Source organism: Salmo salar, chromosome ssa22 (assembly GCF_905237065.1).
Source record: "Salmo salar chromosome ssa22, Ssal_v3.1, whole genome shotgun sequence".
Lineage (NCBI taxonomy): Eukaryota > Metazoa > Chordata > Actinopteri > Salmoniformes > Salmonidae > Salmo > Salmo salar.
This window is the reverse complement of record NC_059463.1, coordinates 7,317,392-7,343,273: the sequence shown is the minus strand read 5'-3', so window position 1 is coordinate 7,343,273 and position 25,882 is coordinate 7,317,392. Positions and strand designations below refer to the sequence as shown.

General features: G+C 40.8%; 1 protein-coding gene and 1 long non-coding RNA gene across 3 annotated transcripts in view; both read left to right on the top strand.

The window, feature by feature from the left end:
* arhgef3 (Rho guanine nucleotide exchange factor (GEF) 3) overlaps positions 1-25,882 on the top strand; it is a 131,811-nt gene that overhangs the window by 67,829 nt on the left and 38,100 nt on the right. The window lies entirely within an intron of this gene.
* Positions 18,102-22,120, top strand: LOC106582695 (uncharacterized). Its single transcript, XR_001323374.2, has 3 exons — positions 18,102-21,284; positions 21,422-21,481; positions 21,740-22,120. It is a non-coding gene; the product is annotated as an uncharacterized lncRNA (long non-coding RNA).

Here is a 25,882-nt window from a genome sequence, read left to right as displayed (position 1 = left end):
TTTTACCTGCCCTAGCAGAGCTGGTTAGGCTGTTATATTATCCAGAGTGTTGGTGACTGCAGCTGTGCGCTGGCAACAATTTAATCACAATGTTTTTTGCCAACGTTTACTGGCCACGGGTGTTCAGCGTTCGTAAATTCGTCAGTTATTCTGCGCTCGAATTTACAAGCTATGTCTATCGACAGTTGTCGCAGTGACATCATAAACATTCTATTGAAATAGTTACTTGCATAGTGGAGTCTTTTGTTTAGACATGTAGCTAACTAGCTAAACAATGAACCATAATCCCAACTCATAATCTTACTACCGTGCATGAATCTGCATATAGACTTTTTCTACTGTATTATTGATTGTATGTTTGTTTATTCCATGTGTAACTCTGTGTTGTTGTATGTGTCGAACTGCTTTGCTTTATCTTGGCCAGGTCGCAGTTGTAAATGTGAACTTGTTCTCAACTAGCCTACCTGGTTAAATAAAGGTGATATATATATATATATATATATATATATATATATATATTTTTTTTTTTAATTTAGCTAACCCACCAGGTTCAATGTTAGCTAGCTAACATTAGGCTATAACTAGCAATGCAAATGGCTCTGAGATATGAATAATATTACTACACAGATCATACGCGTAATGTTAGCTAGCTAGCCAGCCAACTAACATTAGCTAGCTAGCTAACAGTACACTTTAACTTGAAATGAAACGACTTTCTGACAAAATTAGAAACGTGTAATATATGAAAATGTAGCGAGCTAGACTCTCTTACACATATACAAGGATGGACGCTTCTCCCTCTCTGTCACGGATACCATGGTTGCCCTTAGTTTGAAGATGTAATCCAGAGCCTTCTGTGTTCTCTTTTCAACTCTGTTTGCATATTTGCAAACAAATGCCAGGATTTTCTCCATATCCTTAGCTATCAAGTGGAGAGCAACACTTATGCAGTTCTACTACGTGATATCTTTAAAAAAAACTGTGTAAGAAAGGATTAACTACACATACTGACCAGCTCATATTGTAGACAGAAGCGTGCTACATGGCAGACCAATCCAAACTCAACTCTTGGCATGTCCACTCATTATCTCAGCCAATCATGGCTAGTGGGAAGGTTGCTCACTTTTTCCATGGCTAAACCAGCTAGGCTCGTAATTTAGTTAGGATTTTGTGCCAGCAATTTCACTTGACTGGTGGATTATCAGGTAGAGTAGAGAGCTATGGAACGTTCAGTTACGTGAGGATATGAGGTCAAATCCCATTGAAGGGACACTATTTTGAAAATACTTGAATGTGAAAGCACACTTTCTGCACCGTTGTTCAAATAATTTGTACATTTATTCCAACTGATTGTAGGGTATTAAAACTAACGATTTACTGCTGGGCCATGGAGTTTTGATAAACTGAGGACCACAAAAAAGATGCCTATCTGTTAATCACACATTGCTATTTATTTGTGACCAGCAGATGTCGTTAATGTGCATTGTGAACAGATAATGAAGCTCAGAGTAATGAACCTATCTTCGACACAATTGGCTGGAATTCCTCAATGTTTCAGGAACCTTAATTTCCCCATCACTACCTGCCACACCATCAGGTCAGTGAGAGTGAGCGTAACAGAGATCAGCCACAGTAAAATACTATGAATTTTACAATAACTACTTGCAGCAAGCTGACAGCAACTTATTGAACATTTTACATAAAATTCCCAGTGAGCAACTGCCATTAACCTGTTAGGGCTAGGGGGCAGTATTGACACGGCTGGATAAAAAACATACCCGATTTAATCTGGTTACCACTCCTACCCAGTAACTAGAATATGCATATACTTTTCATATGGATAGAAAACACCCTAAAGTTTCTAAAACTGTTTGAATGGTGTCTGTGAGTATAACAGAACTCAAATGGCAGGTCAAAACCTGAGAGATTCCTTTACAGGAAGTGGCCTGTCTGACCATTTCTTGAACTTCTTTTCCATCTCTATCTTTTACTAAGGATCTCTGCTCTAACGTGACACTTCCCACGTCTTCCATAGGCGCTCAGAGCCCGGGAAAAAACAGAATGTCGTCATCCCAGCCCCAGGCTGAAACACATTATCGCCTTTCTCAAGTGGCCGATCAAGGGACTCTGGGCTTATGCGCGTGACCCGACCGCCCCCGCCTTTGTGATTTTTTCCTCTGTTTGCCGAAAAGGAGATTCCCTGTCGGAATATTATCGCTTTTCTACGAGAAAAATGGCGTAAAAATTGATTTTAAACAGCGGTTGACATGCTTCGAAGTACGGTAATGGAATATTTAGAATTTTTTTGTCACGAATTGCGCCATGCGCACGACCCTTCTTTACCATTTCGGATAGTGTCTGGAACGCACGAACAAAACGCCGCTATTCGGATATAACGATGGATTATTTTGGACCAAACCAACATTTGTTATTGAAGTAGCAGTCCTGGGAGTGCATTCTGACGAAGACAACAAAAGGTAATCAAACTTTTATAATAGTAAATATGATTATGGTGAGTGCTAAACTTGCCGGGTGTCTAAATAGCTAGCCCGTGATGCCTGGGCTATGTACTTAGAATATTGCAAAATGTGCTTTCACCAAAAAGCTATTTTAAAATCGGACATATCGAGTGCATAGAGGAGGTCTGTATCTATAATTCTTAAAATAATTGTTATGTTTTTTGTGAACGTTTATCGTGAGTAATTTAGTAAATTCACCGGATGTTTGCGGGGGGTATGCTAGTTCTGAACGTCACATGCTAATGTAAAAAGCTGGTTTTTGATATAAATATGAACTTGATTGAACAAAACATGCATGTATTGTATAACATAATGTCCTAGGGTTGTCATCTGATGAAGATCATCAAAGGTTAGTGCTGCATTTAGCTGTGGTTTGGGTTTATGTGACATTATATGCTAGCTTGAAAAATGGGTGTCTGATTATTTCTGGCTGGGTACTCTGCTGACATAATCTAATGTTTTGCTTTCGTTGTAAAGCCTTTTTGAAATCGGACAGTGTGGTTAGATTAACGAGAGTCTTGTCTTTAAAATGGTGTAAAATAGTCATATGTTTGAAAAATTGAAGTTTTTGCATTTTTGAGGTATTTGAATATCGCGCCACGGGATTATACTGGCTGTTGAGTAGGTGGGACGCTTGCATAGAGGTTAAGGAACTCCCCTAGCCTGGTTGTCTAGGTCTTAATTGAAAGGAAAACCCCAAAACCCGCAGACACTAGGTCCTTCTTGGAATGAGTTTGAACCCCCCTGTCCTATAGGGACAAAACGAAGAACCCAGGAGTGTTCCTTGTGAGAGAGTTCTAAAAAATCAAAAGGGTTCTACATGGCACCCAAAAGGGTTCCCCCATAGGTACAAATTACAGAATGTTTATTAGTTCTAATCTTTTAACAATCTTTATCATACCCACAGATCCAGTGGCATAGCAGGAAATTGAGGTCGCTGGCAACCGAGAGGTTGTGAGTTTAAATCCCTAGTGAGGTTAACCCCCAAGTAATCAGAATTTTGCTGGTCTGCAAAACCACACCTATCATTATCATATTTCCCAGCATGCTCTTATGCAGTTACATTTTTTTTTTAATTGTTTGTTTCAATATCTGTGTTTTTGCATGTACATTGATTAATTAATCAATGCATTTATCCTATGCTACACAAAGATAAATAACATACATTTTTCAAAACTAATCCAATCTGTTGGTTGGACTTAGTTATACATGTTACTAAATGGTTGTTCGGTTTTATTTAAGTATTCTCATTTATTTATCTATCTATCTAACTCTGGCAGTCATTCTGAATGCAGATTGTGGGAATCCACTCTGACTGAAGTCCAATAGGAATGAAATAGCACTTTGCAAGCCTGCATGTGACTTGATGCTGGTTTTGTTTTAGTTTTATACTGGTCAGTGTCCAAAAACACAACTAAGGCTGGTCACAAGCGAAAACACAATGACGGCTGGTCACCAGCGAAAACAAAATGAAGGCTAGTCACAAGCAAAAACACAACGAAGGCTGGTCACCAGCAAAAACACAACGAAGGCTGGTGGCAACCGTGGCAACACAATAAACATTGGTCACCATCGAAAACACAACAAAGGCTCGTCTGCCAGCATAACCAGCTAGTCCATGCTGGTCCGACCAGCTTGACCAGTTAGCCCATGCTGGTCTGCCAGCATAACCAGCTAGACCATGCTGGTCAGACCAGCATAACCAGCTAGACCATGCTGGTCAGACCAGCTTGACCAGCTAGTCCATGCTGTTCAGACCAGTCCATGCTGGGTTTTTTTTAGCCGGGATTAATGTACTACTCAGATTCTTCCTTGGCAGCTCTGTGTTTGTAGTGGTTGTGAGTTGCCTCTCTCTCGCTCTCGCTTTCTCTCTCACACTCTGTCTGTCATCTAGACAAACTGTAAACTGTATGTGTATACTCTTAGAGATGTTTTACATATCCAGATGTTTGGGCTTTCAAGAGCTTTCCATTCAAAGTCTGTGTTATCAACCCAGTTGAACAGATTGTCAATCCTGATTTGAGTTCTAACGTCTGTGTAATTAGACACAGAGAGAAAAATCTCTGGTCCTCGGTTTTAATCAGCTATGCTTCTGATTCCTTGACGGGTTGTAGTGTCTAGCGCTATCTCGCTGTTGGAATAAAGCAGTGTTTTTCTGAAAGAAATAAACAATAAACAAATTCACACAAACACGTGTGTGCACGTACATATGCACACACACACATTTTGTTCTTCTGTCCTTGTGGGGTCTTAAAATTGATTTCCATTCAAAATACTATTTTCCCAAAACCTAACCCTAACCGTAACCCAAACTCTAAACCTAACTGCTAACCACTAACCCCTAACTAATTCTAACGCTAACCCTAACTCTAACATTAACCCTAAACCTAACCCCTAATCATGAAATAGCCTTTGTAATCATGGGGATGTGGGAAATGTACCCACGAGGGAGCATTTTCCTTGTTTTACTATCCTTGTGGGGACAAAATAAAAGAACCAACCCACACAACACACACACACATGCACACAGCTATGTCTTACTATACTTGTGAGGAGTTTTAGTGGACCATCAATTGATTCCCATTCAAAATCCTGTTTTCCCTAACCCCTAACTCTAACCCTAATTCTAACCTAAACCCTAAGCTTAAAATAGCCTTTTTACAAGTAAGGACCGGCAAAATGTCCTCACTTCTCAGATTTTTGGTTTGTTTAATATTCTTGTGAGGACTTTTGGTCTCTTTTACTCTGACCATGGCCTGTACCCTACTGCCTAGTACTCTACTGCCTAACACCCTACTGCCTATACCCTACTGCCTGTACCCTACTGCCTAGTACCCTACTGCCTAGTACCCTACTGCCTATACCCTACTGCCTGTACCCTACTGCCCAGACCCTACTGCCTGTACCCTACTGCCTAGTACCCTACTGCCTAATACCCTACTGCCCTTACACCACTGCCTAATACCCTACTGCCTAATACCCTACTGCCTAATACCCTAATGCCCATGGCCTACTGCCTATAACCTACTGCCTGTACCCTATTGCCTAGCACCCTACTGCCTAGCACTCTACTGCCTGTACCCTACTGCCTTACCCTACTGCTTAGCACCCTACTGCCTAGTACCCTACTGTCTGTACCCTATTGCATAGTACTCTACTGCCTACCACCCTACTGCCTAGCACCCTACTTCCTGTACCCTACTGGCTGTACCCTACTGCCTGTACCCTACTGCCTGTACCTTACTGCCTAGGACCCTACTGCCTGTACCCTACTGCCTAGCACCCTACTGCCTAGCACCCTACTGCCTAGTACATTACTTTCTGTACCCTACTACCCTACTGCCTAGTGCCCTACTGCCCTACTACCTAGTACCATACTTCCTAGTATCCTACTGTCTAGTACACCCACCAGCTCCTGACCCAGATTCTAACAGGTTGTTTGATAAAACAGCAAAGCAAGAGCTGTTTTTACTGCTCTTTGAAGGCCACTTTACTGAGCTGACTGAGCTGAGCCATATCAAAACAACTGTCAACCTAGATATCTTCTGAAGAGCTTATTTATCCATTCCTTTGCTCAGAGTCACTATCCATCTCTTTTATCCTCTCATCTCATTTCTAGTTCACAGAGATGGTTACAGAGCATGATTACAATTGTGAATTAAATACAATTACTTGTGAGCTACAGCGAGCTCTTCATTAATGTCCCCATCAAAACAGATGTGTACCTGACAAGATGAGCATGAGAGTTGATGTTGGACCGATAATTCAAATCATATCAAATCAAATTTTATTGGTCACATACACACGGTTAGCAGATGTTATTGCGAGTGTAGCAAAATGCATGTGCTTCTAGTTCCGACAGTGCAACAACATCTAACAAGTAATCTAACAATTCCATAACAACTACCTAATACACACACATCTAAGTAAAATAATGGAATGAGAATATATAAATATATGGATGAGCAATGACAGTGGCAATGGCAAGATGCAATAGATGGTATAAAATACACTATTTACATATGAGATGAGTAATGCAAGATATGTAAACATTATTAAAGTGGCATTATTAAAGTGACTAGTGATCCATTTATTAAAGTGGCCAATGATTTCAAGTCTGTATGTAGGCAGCAGCCTCTCTGTGTTAGTGATGGCTGTTTAACAGTCTGATGGCCTTGAGATAGAAGCTGTTTTTCAGTCTCTCGGTCCCATCTTTGATTCACCTGTACTGACCTCACCTTCTGGATGGTAGCGGTGTGAACAGGCAGTGGCACGGTTGGTTGTTGTCCTTGATGATCTTTTTGGCCTTCCTGTGACATCGGGTGCTGTAGGTGTCCTGGAGGGTAAGTAGTGTGCCCCCAGTGATGCATTGTGCAGACCGCACCACCCTCTGGAGAGCCCTGCGGTTGTGGGCAGTGCAGTTGCCGTACCAGGTGGTGATACAGCCCAACAGGATGCTCTCAATTGTGCATCTGTAAAAGTTTGTGAAAGTTTTAGGTGACAAGCCACATTTCTTCAGCCTCTGAGGTTGAAGCGGCTCTGTTGCGCCTTCTTCACCACACTGTGTGGGTGGACCATTTCAGTTTATCCGTGATGTGTACGTCGAGGAACTTAAACTTTCCACCTTCTCCACTGCTGTCCGGTGGTTGTGGATAGGGGGATGCTCCCTCTGCTGTTTCCTGAAGTCCACGATCATCTCCTTTGTTTTGTTGAAATTGAGTGAGAGGTACTTTTCCTGACACCACACTCCGAGTGCCCTCACCTCCTTCCTGTAGGCTGTCTCGTCGTTGTTGGCAATCAAGCCTATTACTGTTGTGTAGTCAGCAAACTTGATGATTGAGTTGGAGGCATGCATGGCCACGCAGTCATGGGTGAACAGAGAGTACAGGAGGGGACTGAGCACGCACCCTTGTGGAGCCCCAGTATTGAGGATCAGTGAAGTGGAGATATTGTTTCCTACCTTCACCACCTGGGGGTGGCCCGTCAGGAAGTCCAGGACCCAATTGCACAGGGCAGGGTTGAGACCCAGGGCCTCAAGCTTAATGATGAGTTTGGAGGGTACTATGGTGTTGAATGCTGAACTATAGTCAATGAACAGCATTCTTACATAGGTATTCCTCTTGTCCAGATGGGATAGGGTAGTGTGCAGTGTGATGGTGATTGCATCGTCTATGGACCTATTGGGGCGGTAAGCAAATTGAAGTGGGTCTAGAGTGACAGGTAAGATGGGGTGATATGATCCTTGACTAGTCTCTTAACCTCTATGGGCTAACAGCCAGTGTAATCCCGTGGCGCGATATTCAAATACCTCAAAAATGCAAAAACTTCAATTTTTCAAACATATGACTATTTTACACAATTTTAACCTCTTGGGGCTAGGTGGGACGCTAGCGTGCCACCCGTGGTGCACTCCATCAACAGCAGGTGCATTTCAAGAGCGGCAAATTTGAATCCAAATAAATGTCAAAATTCAAATTTTTCAAAAATACAACTATGTTACACCATTTGAAAGATAAACATCTCCTTAATCTAACCACGTTTTACGATTTCAAAAAGGTTTTACGGCGAAAGCATAAATTTAGAGTATGTTAGGACAGTACATTTACAAGAGTTGTGTGTAATGTTTTGTCAAGTCAAAGACAGGGTCACCAAAACCATAAAACCAGCTAAAATGATGCACTAACCTTTTACAATCTCCATCAGATGACACTCCTAGGACATTATGTTAGACAATGCATGCATTTTTAGTTCTATCAAGTTCATATTTATATCCAAAAACAGCGTTTTACTATGGCATTGATGTTGAGGAAATCGTTTCCCTCCAATAACCGGCAGTCAAGTCAGCGTCACAAATTAAATAATTAAAATTAGAAAACATTGGTAAAATATTATATTGTCATTTAAAGAATTATAGATTTACATCTCTTGAACGCAATCAACTTGCCAGATTTAAAAATAACCTTACTGGGAAATCACACTTTGCAATAATCTGAGCACTGCGCCCAGAAAAATACGCGTTGCGATACAGACTAGACGTCATGTTGGGGAGATCTAAAATCGAAAATACTATGTAAATAATCCATTACCTTTGATTCTCTTCATCAGATGTCACTTCCAGGTATCACAGGTCCATAACGAATGTAGTTTTGTTCAAAAAAGCTCATCATTTATGTCCAAAAATCTCCGTCTCGTTAGCACATGATGTAAGCCAGCCGGACTTCTCGTCATGAACGAGGGGAAAAAATATATTTCCGTTCGTTCAAACATGTCAAACGTTGTATAGCATAAATCATTAGGGCCTTTTTTAACCAGAACATGAATAATATTCAAGGTGGACGAATGCATACTCTTTTATAACGTATTGGAACGAGGGTACCCAACATGAACTCGCGCGCAAGGTGTCTAATGGGCCATCATCGTTCCATGGCTCTTGTTCGGTCAGATCTCCCTCCAGAAGACTCAAAACACTTTGTAAAGGCTGGTGACATCTAGTGGAAGCAATAGGAAGTGCCAAAATATTCCTAAACCCCTGTGTTTTTCAATGGGATAGGTTTAAAGTCAATACAACACATCAGGTATCCACTTCCTGTCAGAAAATGTCTCAGGGTTTTGCCTGCCAAATGAGTTCTGTTATACTCACAGGCACCATTCAAACAGTTTTGGAAACTTTAGAGTGTTTTCTATCCATATATAATAAGTATATGCATATTCTAGTTACTGGGTAGGATTAGTAACCAGATTAAATCGGGTACATTTTTTTTATCCAGACGTGCAAATGCTGCCCCCTAGACCCAACAGGTTAAAGACAAGACTCTCGTTAATCTAACCACACTGTCCGATTTCAAAAAGGCTTTACAACGAAAGCAAAACATTAGATTATGTCAGCAGAGTACCCAGCCAGAAATAATCAGACACCCATTTTTCAAGCTAGCATATAATGTCACATAAACCCAAACCACAGCTAAATGCAGCACTAACCTTTGATGATCTTCATTAGATGACAACCCTAGGACATTATGTTATACAATACATGCATGTTTTGTTCAATCAAGTTCATATTTATATCAAAAAACAGCTTTTTACATTAGCATGTGACTAGCATGTGACTAGCATTCCCACCGAACACTGCCGGTGAATTTACTAAATTACTCACGATAAACGTTCACAAAAAAACATAAATTATTTTAAGAATTATAGATACAGAACTCCTCTATGCACTCGATATGTCCGATTTTAAAATAGCTTTTCGGTGAAAGCACATTTTGCAATATTCTCAGTAGATAGCCCGGCATCACAGGGCTAGCTATTTAGACACCCAGCAAGTTTAGCACTCACCAAAGTCAGATTTACTATAAGAAAAATGTTATTACCTTTGCTGTTCTTCGTCAGAATGCACTCCCAGGACTTCTACTTCAATAACAAATGTTGGTTTGGTCCCAAATAATCCATTGTTATATCCAAATAGCGGCGTTTTGTTCGTGCATTCAAGACACTATCCGAAAGGGTAAATAAGGGTGACGAGCATGGTGCATTTCGTGACAAAAAAATTCAAAATATTCCATTACCGTACTTCGAAGCATGTCAACCGAGGTTTAAAATAAATTTTTATGCCATTTTTCTCGTAAAAAAGCGATAATATTCCGACCGGGAATCTGCATTTAGGTAAAAAGAGGAAAGAAAATAAAGCACGGGGTCGACTCGTGCACGCGCCTAAGCCCATTGTCCTCTGATCGGCCACTTGCCAAACGCGATAATGTGTTTCAGCCAGAGGCTGCCTCGATATCATTCAGCTTTTTCCCGGGCTCTGAGAGCCTATGGGAGCCGTAGGAAGTGTCACGTTACAGCAAAGATCCTCAGTCTTCAATAAAAAGAGCCAAGATGAACAACAACTTGTCAGACAGGCCACTTCCTGTTCAGAATCTTCTCAGGTTTTTGCCTGCCATATGAGTTCTGTTATACTCACAGACACCATTCAAACAGTTTTAGAAACTTTAGGGTGTTTTCTATCCAAAGCCAATAATTCTATGCATATTCTAGTTACTGGGCAGGAGTAGTAACCAGATTAAATCGGGTACGTTTTTTATCCGGCCGTGTCAATACTGCCCCCTAGCCCTAACAGGTTAAAGCACTTCATGATGACAGAAGTGAGTGCTATGGGGCGATAGTCATTTAGTTCAGTTATCTTTGCTTTGTTGGGTACAAGAACAATGGTGGCCATCTTGAAGCATGTGGGGACAGCAGACTGGGATTGGGAGAGATTGAATATGTCCGTAAACACACCAGCCAGCTGGTCTGAGCATGCTCTGAGGACTTGACTAGGGATGCCATCTGGGCGGGCAGCCCTGCAAAGGTTAACACGTTTAAATGTCTTTTGTCGTCCATGGAGAAGAAGAGCCCACAGTCCTTGGTAGCGGGCCGTGTCGGTGGCACTGTATTATCCTCAAAGCGGGCAAAGAAGGTGTTTAGTTTGTCTGGATGCAAGACATCAGTGTCCTTGACGTGGCTGGTTTTCCTTTTGTAGTATGTGATTGTCTGTAGACCCTGTCACATATGTCTTCTGTCTGAGCCGTTGAATTGCATCTCCAATTCGTCTCTATACTGACATTTTGTTTGTTTGATTGCCTTGTGGAGGGAATAACTATACTGTTTGTATTTGGCCATATTCCCAGTCACCTTTCCATGGTTAAATTCGGTGCTTCGCGCTTTCAGTTTTGCGCGAATGCTGCCATCTATCCACGGTTTCTGGTTAGGATAGGTTTTAATAGTCACAGTGGGTACAACATCTCCTATGCACTTCCTTATAAACTCACTCACCGAATCAGCGTATACAGTGGATTTAAAAAGTCTACACACCCCTGTTAAAATGCCAGGATTTTGTGATGTAAAATAATGAGACAAAGAGAAATCATGTCAGAACTTTTTCCACCTTTAATGGGACCTATAACGTGAACAATTCAATTGAAAAACAAACTGAAATCTTTGAGGGGGAAAAATAAAAAACTCACAATAACCTGGTTGCATAAGTGTGGACACCCTTAAACTAATACTTTGTTGAAGCACCTTTTGATTTTATTACAGCACTCAGTCTTTTGGGGTAGGAGTCTATTAGCATGGAACATTTTGATGGGGCAATATTTGCCCACTCTTCTTTGCAAAAGCGCTCCAAATCTGTCAGATTGTGAGGACATCTCCTGTGCACAGCCCTCTTCAGATCACCCCAGAGATGTTGAATTGGATTCAGGTCTGGGCTCTGGCTGGGCCATTCCAAAACGTTAATCTTCTTCTGGTGAAGCCATGCTTTCGTGGATTTGGATGTGTGCTTTGGGTCGTTGTCGTGCTGAAAGGTGAACTTCCTCTTCATCTTCAGCTTTCTAACGGATGCCTGAAGATTTTGTGCCAAAATTGCCTGGTATTTGGAACTGTTCATAATTCCCTCCACCCTGACTAAGGCCCCAGTTCCAGCTGAAGAAAAACAGCCCCAATGCATGATGCTGCCACCACCATGCTTCACTGTGGGTATGGTGTTCTTTGGGTGATGTGCAGTGTTGTTTTTGCGCCAAACATACCTTTTGGAATTATGGCCAAAAGTTCAACCTTGGTTTCATCAGACCATAACACATTTTCCCACGTGCTTTTGGGGGACTTGATGTTTGTTTTTGCAAATTTCAGCCAGGCTTGGATGTTTTTCATTGTAAGAAAAGGCTTCCGTCTTGCCACCCTACCCCATAGCCCATTCATATGAAGAATACGGGAGATTGTTGTCGCATGTAGCACACAGCCAGTACTTGCCAGAAATTCCTGAATTTCCTTTAATGTTGCTGTAGGCCTCTTGGAAGCCTCCCTGACCAGTTTTCTTCTCGTCTTTTCATAAATTTTGGAAGGACGTCCAGTTCTTGGTAATGTCTCTGTGGTGCGATATTTTCTCCACTTGATGATGACTGTCTTCACTGTGTTCCATGGTATATGTAATGCTTTGGAAATTATTTTGTACCCTTCTTCTGACTGATATCTTTCAACAATGATCCCTCTGATGCTTTGGAAGCTCTCTGCGGACCATGGCTTTTGCTCTGAGATGCAACTAAGAAAATGTCAGGAAAATCCTACTAGAACAGCTGAACTTTATTTGTGATTAATCAGAGTCACTTTAAATGATGGCAGGTGTGTAATGACTTCTATTTAACATGAGTTTGAATGTGATTGGTTAATTCTGAACACAGCCACATCCCCACATCCCCAGTTATTTAACCAGGTTATTGTAAGGTTTTTATTTTTCATTTTTCCCCCTCGAAGATTTCAGTTTGTTTTTCAATTGAATTGTTCACATTATAGGTCACATTTACAGTAGAAAAAGTTCTGACATGATTTATCTTTGTCTCATTCTTTTACATCACAAAAACCTGGCATTTTAACAGGGGTGTGTAGACTTTTTATATCCACTGTACGTCAATATTATTCTCTGAGGCTACTCGGAAAATATCCCAGTCCGCGTGATTAAAACAATCTTGAAGTGTGGATTCCGATTGGTCAGACCAGCGTTGAATAGTCCTTAGCACAGGTACATCCTGTTTGAGTTTCTGCCTATAGGAAGGGAGGAGCAAAATGGAGTCATGGTCAGATTTGCCTTGTATGTATCGCGGAAGTTAGATTAGCAGTGATCCAGTGTTTTTCCAGCGCGGGTGCTACAGTAAATATGCTGATGGAATTTCAGTAGCCTTAGGATATATGGTTTCCAGTTTGCATAAAGTCCAGTGAAGTTCCTTGAGGGCCGTCGTGGCATCGCCTTGAGGGGGGATATACACGGCTGTGACAATAACCGAAGAGAAATCTCTTGGGAGATAATGTGGTCGGCATTTGATTGTGAGGAATTCTAGGTTCAGTGAACAAAAGGACTTGAGTTCCTGTATGTTGTTACAATGAGTCGTTAACCTCTCTTGGGTAGGGGGCAGTATCCTCTCTTAGGCAGGTGGGACGCTAGCGTCCCATTCACGGTTCACACTATTCAACAGCCAGTGAAAAATCAGAGCGCCAAATTCAAAACCACAAAATGTCCATAATTCAAAGTTCTCAAACATACGACTATTTTACACCATTTTAAAGATACACGTCTTCTTAACCTGTTGGGTCTAGGGGGCAGCATTTGCACGTCTGGATAAAAAAAATGTACCCGATTTAATCTGGTTACTAATCCTACCCAGTAACTAGAATATGCATATACTTATTATATATGGATAGAAAACACTCTAAAGTTTCCAAAACTGTTTGAATGGTGTCTGTGAGTATAACAGAACTCATTTGGCAGGCAAAACCCTGAGACATTTTCTGACAGGAAGTGGATACCTGATGTGTTGTATTGACTTTAAACCTATCCCATTGAAAAACACAGGGGTTTAGGAATATTTTGGCACTTCCTATTGCTTCCACTAGATGTCACCAGCCTTTACAAAGTGTTTTGAGTCTTCTGGAGGGAGATCTGACCGAACAAGAGCCATGGAACGTTGATGTCCCATTAGACACCTGGCGCGCTAGTTCATGTTGGGTACCCTCGTTCCAATACGTTATAAAAGAGTATGCATTCGTCCACCTTGAATATTATTCATGTTCTGGTTAAAAAGGCCCTAATGATTTATGCTATACAACGTTTGACATGTTTGAACGAACGGAAATATATTTTTTCCCCTCGTTCATGACGAGAAGTCCGGCTGGCTTACATCATGTGCTAACGAGACGGAGATTTTTGGACATAAATGATGAGCTTTTTTGAACAAAACTACATTCGTTATGGACCTGTGATACCTGGAAGTGACATCTGATGAAGAGAATCAAAGGTAATGGATTATTTACATAGTATTTTCGATTTTAGATCTCCCCAACATGACGTCTAGTCTGTATCGCAACGCCGTATTTTTCTGGGCGCAGTGCTCAGATTATTGCAAAGTGTGATTTCCCAGTAAGGTTATTTTTAAATCTGGCAAGTTGATTGCGTTCAAGAGATGTAAATCTATAATTCTTTAAATGACAATATAATATTTTACCAATGTTTTCTAATTTTAATTATTTAATTTGTGACGCTGACTTGACTGCCGGTTATTGGAGGGAAACGATTTCCTCAACATCAATGCCATAGTAAAACGCTGTTTTTGGATATAAATATGAACTTGATAGAACTAAAAATGCATGCATTGTCTAACATAATGTCCTAGGAGTGTCATCTGATGGAGATTGTAAAAGGTTAGTGCATCATTTTAGCTGGTTTTATGGTTTTGGTGACCCTGTCTTTGACTTGACAAAACATTACACACAACTCTTGTAAATGTACTGTCCTAACATACTCTAAATTTATGCTTTCGCCGTAAAACCTTTTTGAAATCGTAAAACGTGGTTAGATTAAGGAGATGTTTATCTTTCAAATGGTGTAAAATAGTTGTATATTTGAAAAATTTGAATTTTGACATTTATTTGGATTCAAATTTGCCGCTCTTGAAATGCACCTGCTGTTGATGGAGTGCACCACGGGTGGCACGCTAGCGTCCCACCTAGCCCCAAGAGGTTAATGTAACCACGTTGTCTGATTTCAAAAAGGCTTTACGGCGAAAGCATAAAGTTATATTATGTTAGGACAGTTCCAACACAAGAAAAACCACACAGCCATTTTCCTAGCAAGGACAGACGTCACAAATACCAGAAATTCAGCTAAAATTATGCACTAACCTTTGACGATCTTCATCAGATGACACTCCTAGGACATCATGTTACACAATACATGCATTTTTTGTTCGATCAAGTTGATATTTATATCCAAAAACAGCCTTTTACATTGGCGCGTGATGTTCAGAAAATATTTTTCCTCCAATACTCCCGGTGAATCAGCACAACGAATTATAGATGAACATCTCCTTTATGCAACCGCTGTGACAGATTTCAAAAAAGCTTCACGGGGAAAGCACACTTTGCAATAAGCTGAGTACTGCGCTCAGAAAAATACACTAGGCAATACAGATACCCGCCATTTTGGAGTCATCTAAAATCATAAATAGCATTAGAAATATTCACTTACCTTTGATGATCTTCATCAGAAGGCACTTCCAGGAATCCCAGGTCCACAATAAATGTTGTTTTGTTCAATAAAGTCCATCATTTATGTCCAAATAACTCCTTGTTGTTTCCGCGTTCAGTAAGCTACTCCAAGTGTAGGAAGCGCGCCGAAAATTTTATGACGAAAAGTCAAAAAACGTTATATTTACATTCGTTCAAACATGTCAAACGTTGTATAGCATCAATCTTTAGGGCCTTTTTAACTTAGAACTTCAATAATATTCCAACTGGACGATTCCAGTGTCTTGAAAAACGTTTTGGAACACAGCTAACTCTCACGTGAATGCGCACCAATGAACTCATTTGCTTTCCTGAGTCAACAACTTCCAACTTCCTCTGTTCGCTCTCTGTTCATCATAGACGCCTCAAACAACTTTCTAAAGACTGTTGACATCTAGTGGAAGCCTTGGGAAGTGCAAAATGAACCCTAAGTCACTGTGTGTTCGATAGGCAATGACTTGAATGGACTACAAGCACCAAACTTCCCACTTCCTGGTTTGATTTTTCTCAGGTTTTTGCCTGCCATAGGAGTTCTGTTATACTCACAGACACCATTCAAACAGTTTTAGAAACTTCAGAGTGTTTTCTATCCAAATCTACTAATAATATGCATATTCTAGTTCCTGGGCCCGAGTAGTAGGCCGTTTAATTTGGGTAAATTTTTCATCCGGCCGTGAAAATACTGCCCCCTACCCTAGAGAAGGTATTTTGATGTCTGGATGAAAAGCGTGCCCAAAGTAAACTGCCTGTTACTCAGGCCCAGAAGCTAGGATATGCATATAATTGGTAGATTTGGATAGAAAACACTCTAAAACTGTTAAAAGTATGTCTGAGTATAACAGAACTGATATGGCAGGCGAAACCCCGAGGACAAACCACCCCCAAAAAAAGAAATTCAGCCTACCACAATTTTCAATGGCTATCACTTTTATTAAAAAGGCCAAGTCCTCCCAGATTGCAGTTCCTAAGGCTTCCACTAGATGTCAACAGTCTTTAGAAAGAGTTTCAGGCTGGTTTTTGGAAAAATGAGCCAGAAATTGTATTTTTTCTAGGTGGCTCCCATTTTGGCTGTAGTGTTTCCAAGCGCGTGGAAGAGAGCGCGTTCTTTAGTATTTTTCTCCGGTAAAGACAGTAACGATTCTCTGTCTTAAATTGTATCATTTATTTACGTATTAGGGTACCTAAGGTTTGATTCTAAACGTTGCTTGACTTGTTTGGAAAAGTTTATTAGTAACGTTTGGGATTCATTTTGTATGGATTTTGATGGAGGGAAACTGGGTGGATTATTGACTGAAGCGCGCCAGCTAAACTGAGTTTTTATGGATATAAAGAAGGACATTATCGAACAAAAGGACCATTTGTGATGTAACTGGGACCTTTTGGAGTGCCAACAGAAGAAGATCATCAAAGGTAAGGCATTTTTAATATCGCTATTTCTGACTTTCGTGTCGCACCTGCCTGGTTGAATGATGTTTTTCATGTGTTTGTATGCGGGGCGCTGTCCTCAGATAATCGCATGGTTTGCTTTTGCCGTAAAGCCTTTTTGAAATCTGACACTGCGGCTGGATTAACAAGAAGTTAAGCTTTATTTTGATGTATTTCACTTGTGATTTTATGAAAGTTAAATATTTATAATACTGTCATTTGCATTTTCGCGCTCTGCAATTTCACCGGATGTTGGCCAGGTGGGACGCTACCGTCTCACCTGTCCATAAGAAGTTATTCATGAAACATACACCCCCTTCTTCTTCTTCCCGGAGAGATGTTTATTCCTGTCGGTGCGTCGCACAAAGAATCCAGTTGGCTGTATCGACTCCGACAACATATCCCGAGAAAGCCATGTTTCCATGAAACAGAGTATTTTTATTTTTTTATTTCACCTTTATTTAACCAGATAACTTGTTCTCAACTAGCCTTTCATTTGCAACTGCGACCTGGCCAAGATATAGCAAAGCAGTTCGACACATACAACAACACAGAATAACACGTGGAATAAACAAACATACAATCAATATTACAGTAGAAAAAGTCTATATACAGCATGTGCAAATGAGGTAGGATAAGAGAGGTAGGCAATAAATAGGCCATGGTGGCGAAGTAATTACAATATAGCAATTAAACACTGGAATGGTAGAATGTGCAGAAAATGAATGTGCAAGTAGAGATACTGGGGTGCAAAGGAGCAAGATAAATAAATAAATACAGTATGTTACAATCCCTGATGTCTTTCTGGAAAGCAACCCTTGCCCTGATTTCGTCGACCTTGTTATCTAGAGAATGGGCATTAGCGAGTAATATACTCGGAAGTGGTGGGTGGTGTGCACGTTTCCGAAATCTGACCAGAAGACCGCTCCATCTTCCTCTTCTCCGGCGGCGTTGTTTTGGGTCAGCCTCTGGAATCAGTTCAAATGCCCTGGGTGGTTCGGACAAAGGATCCACTTCGGGAAAGTCGTATTCCTGGTCGTAGTGCTGGTAAGTTGACATCGCTCTGATATCCAATAGTTCTTCCCGGCTGTATGTAATAACACTTAAGATTTTCTGGGCTAACAATGTAAGAATTAATACATAAAAAAACAAAATAGTGCAAAGTTTCCTAAGGACTAGAAGCGAGTCTTCCCTCTCTGTCGGCGCCGTCTTGATCTCAGTTAATGATTTTTTTTTTATCAAATATTGCACATTTTCAGAAGAATGCTTATTTCTAAATGTGTAAAGTGACATTTGGGTTCACAGTGGGCATAGAGAAACAATGTGTAGGGAATTTAAATGAGATCAGACTGACAAAAAATGAATACCCTTTTATGATGATCAAATTGTCTTTCTCACCTTCTTAATTTCCTCTCTGAAATTGTGACATAATCAGTAAAATGTCACAGAGACCTTTATGGTTAGTTGATGAAAACGGGCCTCACTCAACCCCATTCATTCTACATTCACAGACTGTCACAACGTTGGAAACTAGACAAATATAGCCTGTTTTTCTGTTAACTCTATGTGCAGGTGGGTTTGTGCAGGCTTTAGCCCTTAACGTTACATCCAGCATGACCTCATATATAGTGTTTTCATGAAGGGAGATTGATGTTCAAAGGAAAATTGAACACTTACTTGATATAGATTTCCAATCAGCAGTGAGGTAGAAAGAGGCCTCCCTCCTTTGTAGTGTTGATGTGTATGAAGTGTCAGGTTTGCATTTCATTTCTGACATCAAAGAGCTGTTTTTCTCTTTTTTAATCACCCTGTGCCCCTTTCCTGCAGTCAAATAACCAAAAGAGCCCTCTAATGCCCTCATGGGTGGAATGTTTTTGATCTTTTTCATAATTAATTTAAAAAAAAAATCAAAAATACACAAAAAATCTATTGTTTTTATGTTAAACAATTTTGTTATATTTCAGTCTTCTATGATGTACTGTATGAAAGTGTAATATTAGAATGCAAACTCAAAATTGAATACATTTCAACTCTATATCTGATGCAGTACACATGTTTTCATTTTTTCCCAAGACACATAATATCTAATACCTTTGTCATCTGGAAAGGGGGGTCAGGGGGTGTCTTTGGGAGTCAAGGCTGCAATAGCTTAGTCACCCAAACACTTTCAAACCACATTGAAGCAAAGGTGTGGTGTATTATGTTGGCAACAAGATACTGTAGATGACATGTGGTGCGATGTGGTATGAGAATGAAAACGTATAATTTCTGTCATATTTCACTAGAGAGCATTGATACAATTTCGACCAATCCATTGGTCGAAATTTTAAAACATGTATTTTTCTATAAAGCCACACCCTATGTGTTTGAATAAAATCAACTATATGTACTTAGCTCATCTGATGCGTTAAGCGCACTGTTCGATTAAATAATTAAAGCACACAAATGGCTCAAGAGGGAGCCCGATGGCAACGCTGTGTTAAAAAAATGACAGCGAATAGGCCTCTGTGACTGGCACACATTGTCTCTCCTCCCTTCTGCAGCGAAAAGGTACCACAGCACAGCAAGTTTTGATCGCACTGTCAGTGCTGAAGCTGCAACATAATTTCAGACATTTACGGTAGTTTCTTACTTCTTCCTCTGACTGAAAAGTTCTGTTACCGGAATCCCTAATTTGTTGAGGAAAAACATTCCCTATTCCCTCAACCCTTGCTCTCTTTATGTGAAATGTTTGCATCGCATGCACGTGACCAATACAGCCTGACCTATAGCCTATTATAATCACATAAATAAATTGTGTAAAAAAAAATAAAAACCAAACTCTGAACACCGTAACACATGGCAGTAAAATGGAAGTGGAGGACATGAAAAATAAACTTGAAACAGGTGAATGTTTACCGGTTGCTCAGGAGGGAAAGGGGAAGTCAGATCTGTGGAAGACATTTTACTTAGTTGTGGAAACTACTGAAAATCAAGAAAAAGCTACCGTTGCATGAGTATTATGTGTGACAAACAGGTGCTGTTAGATTACAAGATATTTTTTTGTGAACATTTGGAACAGTGTAAACACTAAAAACATAAGTGTACCAGAGAGTCTGTTCTAACAAGAAAATATATATATAAAGCCTTTATTACAGCAAAGAAAAGTAAACAACAAAACAACTTGGAAGATGGCGAATAATAGCGATGCTTCTGCGGTGGAGTCCAAATGTAAGTAGTTTTTGTTCTTCTTAAAATGATCACAACTATTTCATCGTAACGTTACATCTTTGAAAACAGATTTGCAGCCTGCTGCCTGCTGTGCCTTTTAGCTAGCTACGTGCTTCAGTAGGGCTCAAGGGTGAAAGTAGATTTAATTTCTTCCCAGTACGGGACCTCCAAATAATTTTATGGTCGTAATCAAAGAATTACATATAGAATCTCTATTAATTCAATAGGATCTCTGTGGGCCTAGTCGTAAAGATGTGTGATTTAACTTTTAAAATGTGTTACCTTTTATTGTGGCATAAACACAACCAGTCATGATTTTTTCATCTGATTGTCAAACAACTACTCAAACAGTGGTGAATGGAAAGAGACATCTCCACAAAACACCAACAAGTGTAATGACATTTGGCGATTTTCATTAGGCCAGAATTTATGTCCACTGCTGTATGCAGTGTCGGGCACTTATCTCTGCCTTGGCAAAATGTAGGTGTTATTGTCGAACCACATCGTATTTTGGAGCATTTTCAAGTCCATTCTGCCATAATGGTGTAATAGCCTAGAGTTTTCTTGACCTTCTGCTGTAATTATTGTGATGGGCTCATGTTTTACCAGTACGGCGTACCTCCAACTATTTATTTTGCCGGGATTCCGTACCGGACCGCCTTACTTTCACCCTTGGTCGGACTAGAAGTTAACTGTTCGAACAGTAATGTTAGCTACAGGGTTAACGGTAACGTTACTTGCTGTTGAGCGACAACTCAATTTTTAACATTAGCCTAGCTTGCTAGCTAGCTACTTGTTGTAAATACCATTGCTTGTGTTCAAAACTATGCACTGGATATAGTGTTAGTAACGCGGTAGCCTATATTCCTATTTTCCACAGCGGTGCTGGTCCCAACACTTCTCTTTTCTTCTAGATCTCCTGATTTGTCACTTCATTTTATCTGTGATGAGCTGATTGTAATGTCCATGCTGAACGGTTACAGTCTGAATGGGTCTTGATATTTTCATTGCAGATAACCTGTTATGGTGAAAGTAACGGTAAGCTGCACTCCTTACTGTTTCACCTTGGTACTCCAATTTGATAAAGTATGTGGCAGTCTAGCTATCTACAGAAAGTTCACACACTCTACTTTGCTCATGTTTTGGTTAATGTTGTACATCTTGTGTCTTTTCAGGATCTATGGTAAGGAGTGTGAGCTGGAGGGGCAGCTGTCACCTGTATGGGTGAAAAAGAAGTAAGAGAACCTTTAGCAAAAATACACAGTACGCTGCTGTATGTTATCTTGACATTTATTGCTGTACTTGGCTAGTAAAGTTATCCTTTTCGTGCAACAACACTTTCCCATCTATTTCTTATGTTTCACCAGAAAATGAATGTACGTGTGAAGACACACTTGCTAGAAAGGTGCAAGTATTCCAGAGAAATGTACTGCAATTGGCATAATACCTTTTATGGGGCTTTACATGTACTATCCTTTTCCATATTTTTTTAGCAATTAAAAGCTCTCCCCACCGGAGTCAGCACGGAGGGACTGGAGGCCGTAGACGCATCCTGGAAGTGGTATGCGGTGATGGATGAGGTGCTAGCAGGCTGCCACTTCATCGCCCCATCGGTCATCATCTCCTCATCCTCCCAAGGTGCAGCTATGGGCACCCCTCCTTCCCAGAATGGCCCAAATGTGGGCAGGAGCGGGAGAAGGAGGTGACTGCCAGGGAGGCATGCCTTATGGCCATTTTAGAGGCCATGATTAAGAAGTAGTTTTACGTATTTTGTACGTACAGTATTGTATTTCTTTTTTTAAACCCAAAGTGGATTTTTCTTTTTTTTAAAGTGTTTTCTTGTTTGTAATAAAAAAGAAAAAGTGATACCGGTACATCTACTGTTGGTGTATTTTACTTAAAACAAATTCTACATAAAAAAATGCACTTCCACATCTGAGCTATCTTGTTGCAGGTGCATGGTAACAATTAGATAAGTTAAAAGAAACCTGTACACTGCTCTTGCTAGTATCACTTTTTTTATTGAAGCTTACTTGTCAGGCCTCTTGGCCTTCATCAGAGCTTTTTTGCTCTACTAAACTAAATAAACCATCTGTGGCATAATAATAATTGATGACATTTTTATAGCGCTTTTCATAACAATCTCAAAGCGCATCAAAAATATAAAAAACATAAGCAATACATGATCACAAGTAGCCTAACTATAGTTGGCTAGGTCAACCACTAGAGGCCAAGTCTGAGTGCATGCATCCTCCAGAGATGGAGAGGGACAGTTCATGGCTTGATCAGAGGAAGGTGGTCAGGGAGATGGTTGATGAAGATGGAATTTGGTAACGATCTTGTAGAGGGCTGCTCTGGGAACCAGCCTGATTCGTGTAGCCACTGGACTTCTCCTTCACAGTGTATGGCACCTACTTGGGTGATGCCTCAGCAGCTTTAGACACCAGAAAGCTCGCCACTCAGTTCAGAGTTGTAGCCAGTCTTACTCATTACGAGCCCTCTGCCTCAGCACTGCATTCCGCTACTGCATCTCCCATTACTCTCAAGCTTCAGGTGACTCTTCAGTTGATATATGCGTAGGCCTACGGTACACTCAAGTTTACTCCAAATATATAATTCCAAATGCAAGCTACTTAGCTAACATTAGCCCAAAACAACAACACTCTGACGAATGGAAATGTCAGTGGGTGGGGCTACAGACAATCCTTTCCAGTCCATGTGAAGCTGTTACTGATGTTGTGTTCAAGACATTGAGGTATAAAATAACAAGACAGCTGGGAATTTGGGGAAAAAACATACTTTGAAATTGATGGGGGGGTTTTTTACGGCCAGCCAACTCGGAATTACAAGTGACAAACTCTGCATCTTCCTAGAGCTCCGATTTTGCCGACCTGAAGATCACCGACGTCACGATTTTTCACTGTCTCAGCTCGTTTTGCTTTTGAGTTCCCAGTTGTTTTGAATGCACCAAAAGTAATACGTTTCGGCTGTGGCATACTGCGTACAGTATTTGCTAAAAAGTACGTAGTACGATTAGTAAACAGTATGCAGTTTAAGTAAGTAGTATGCAAGTGTAACGTAGACGCTGGGAGGCGAGAAGCAGGTGGTAAGTTTAATATAACAAACAACATGGAGCGAAACAACGTAGGAGTAACGTCTAGACATTAACAACATAAACAATACCACCTGGGGAAAGAACCTAAGGGAGTGCCAGATAAAGGGGAGGTAATGAGTGAGGTAATGGAGTCCAGGTGTGCCAAATGATAAAGCGCAGGTGCGCGTAATGATGAATGCCAGGTGCGCGTAATGATGGTTCTCAGGACCGGTGGTTAGTAAACTGGCGACGTCAAACGCCGGAGGGGAGGAGCAGGAGTAGACGTGACAGCAAGCCAGATTTCATACACTGCCATTGTATCACATTCCCTAAATACCTTTATGGCTTGAAAATTATGCAATTCATGCATTCAATTAAAAGTGTCAAATAAATGATAAATGAAATAATTCCTAAATAGCAAAGGCGCATCGGCCCAATGTTGGGCAGCCTACATGGGGTCAATATTTTAGCCCGCATTGGACCCACATCGTGCCAATGTGGGCATGTTTGATGGGAAAAGACGGGCTTATTTCTGGCAAAGTGAGGGCGGCCTTCACCAGAGGGCTGCCTATACTGGGCCACACTGGGCAAATGCCTTGGGGGCCAACGTGCGGGGGGGAATTCTGAACTGTGTGTGAACTGAGGACAGGCAGTGTGTGTGTTTGGACAGCCTTGTGTTTATAGCCCACCTATTACTACTTATCTATTTTGAAACTGACAATACATCAGGTAGAATGTGAAATCAAACAAAGTACATAAAGACATTGTGAAGCTAAACATTCTGTTACAATACATGCTGGTTGAACAATGAGTGACTATGATTAGCAATTGTTCAGTAATGGGGAAAACACACAAATGTGTTTGTGTTGAGATTGGGTTTCTCTTTGGATACTAAATAGGTTATTTGTTCCAGAGCTTAAGAAACCCACTGATCTAAACTAAAGGCTTTGGTTGAATTCATTTGTGCATACCGTTGCAAAACATTTGGAACTGAAAATGAAAAAAAGCATTTCTTATTGGACAGGTCTCTCCATGCTTGCCTGTTTTCTTCCATTTGGTGCCTAATGAACATGACCCTGTTGTGATAAAGAAACGAAGGTCCTGACTAAGAGCCCTCCTCTATAACACTGATCTACTGTGCGAAAACAAATACCATGCCCTAGATTAGGTATGGGCAACTCCAGTCCTCGGGGGCCTGATTGGTGTCACACTTTTGCCTCAGCCCCAGCTAACACACCTCCAATAATCAACTAATCCTGATCTTCAGTTTAAAATGCAAATCGTTTAGCTGTGTTAGCTAGGGATGGGGAAAAAGTGTAATACCTACCACTCTGGTTCCGAGGACTGGAGTTGCCCATCCCTGCCCTAGATGTACTAGAAAAGCCAATATGGACATGGCTACAACGCTGAAGGGCTGTTGACATGATGAGACGGTGAAAAGAACCCAATGCAGAGTAGCACGCACACATGCAGCATTCACTGAAACATAAGCATAACGACAATAAATTCTGAAAGGCACTTGCCCATCGAGCAAGTCAGGAGTATTTTATCGTTACCCAAAGATTATGATCACTTGCCCAAACATTTCAATGAACTATTTACACGCAGAAGTGCAATATACTGTATTGCCTGCCTTTCACCTACATATATTTAGTAGGGGAGGAATCAGAAAGATCAGTACTGGAATTCTTTGTATTTTGGTTGCTACCAGAAAAAAATTCTCAGAGTAAGCTCAACTTGCCCAACTGCCGCAAATGATCTGTATTTCACTTAAACAATGGGGATGAACCAGAAATATACTTTGTAGGCTAGGAATTCTTTGCAGTTTGGTTGTTTTCATAAAACTTTCCCAACTGCTCAGTTCACCTGCCCCAGGCAATAGGACAACCCTTAATGTCAATCACTGGAACTGATAATGACAACCGTGATGAGAGGGAGTCAGCGAGGAGGGTGGGGTGGGGGTTTCATTGTATTGTATTGCATTGTAGTCATGTGCCACATGAATAGTAAAATAGCAGGCTGTTGGACATGGACAGGGAGAACAGAGAGAACACCCAGTCAGTCAGTCCTGTCATTTGCACTACGGTAAATCGACATACTGGATGTAACAGACTATAATTTGATTTTCGGGACGCAGAGCTGCTCTCCTGGTGTGAGCCTTGTTTGTAGAACACCAAGCCTGCCTACACACACAAACACACATCTTTGTTTCAGACACACACACACACACACACACACACACACACACACACACACACACACACACACACACACACACTGCCACACGTTGCCTCTAATTAAATTAATGAACAATGAAGAATTAAGCATCTTTTATATGGTTCAACGAGTCTTCCTTTCCGCCCAACAACACCCACACAATGCCATCTAAAACACATACACACACGCAAAAACACACACACACACACACACACTCCTCTCAACACCACGGGACTGTGTGAGTCCCTAGCTAATTAGCACAGTCTCTCATCTCCACTCATCAGAGCATCAGACCAATGTAATATGCAGGAAGTTCAGTCGACTG